The following is a 952-nucleotide window of genomic DNA, read 5'->3' on the forward strand; positions in this document are numbered from 1 at the left end:
AATAATAATAATAATAATAAACTAATAATAATGACATCAGCAACAACAACAACAACAACAACAACAACAACAACAACAACAACAACAACTACGACAACAACAACAACGTTCCCTTCAGCTCTTTATGGGTAGACTACCAGTCCACAGAATTCTACACTAATTATAAGCTTACGCAACCAGTGCTCGTGACTGCTTAAGAAAGTGACCCGAATGGGGTGAACAGGTTATTTATAACTATATGGCAATGAAACAGTTTCAAATGTTGTGCACACTGTTCATTGGTACGGTGATTATGAACGTCTATTTAATTTATTTACGTTTAAATTATTAGGCCTACGTCAATGGGTGAATCTGACTGCGACGATGTTGGGAAGGGAAATAGTGATTATTTGATTACACTTTGCCACTATACACACAGGCATAGCACATGTGTAGCACACACAAACTCACACACACAGACACACACACTCACGCATAACAGAGGCTTGGCTCGCATATACATGTATCACACCAGGGGCAGACTAGGTTAAAAAACCGGCCCGGACATTTGTCATCCGTACCGGCCAACTAAAGCCTAGTACTAGTAAAACACGCAAAGCCAACATGTTTCTAAGCCTCCATACTATCATTATGTTACTAGATCTAGTTAGAGCACAGAAGCAGGTGAAAACACACATATTGTATTTCTGTGTGTTCGAATGTGTGCATATGCGTGTGCGCATATTTGTGTGTGTACGTGTGAGTGTTCGTAATGTATGTATGTCAAGTATGTAGGCCTATATATATATATATGTGTGTACGTATGTGTGTATGTGTATACGTATGTGTTTTCGTGTGTACGCGTGTAGGTGAGTAGGTAGGTAGGCAGGCAGGCAGGTAGGCACGCAAGTAGGTAGGTAGGTAGGTAGGAATGTTTGTGTGTGTGTGTATGTGTGTGTGTGTGTGTGTGTGT

General features: G+C 40.4%; 1 protein-coding gene across 1 annotated transcript in view; it reads right to left on the reverse strand.

The window, feature by feature from the left end:
- The window catches only part of LOC101861432 (cadherin-23), a gene marked incomplete in the record, with an annotated part of 170597 nt that overhangs the window by 154058 nt on the left and 15587 nt on the right, over positions 1–952 (reverse strand).

The sequence above is a fragment of the Aplysia californica genome, unplaced genomic scaffold (genome assembly GCF_000002075.1).
Source record: "Aplysia californica isolate F4 #8 unplaced genomic scaffold, AplCal3.0 scaffold00106, whole genome shotgun sequence".
NCBI lineage: Eukaryota > Metazoa > Mollusca > Gastropoda > Aplysiida > Aplysiidae > Aplysia > Aplysia californica.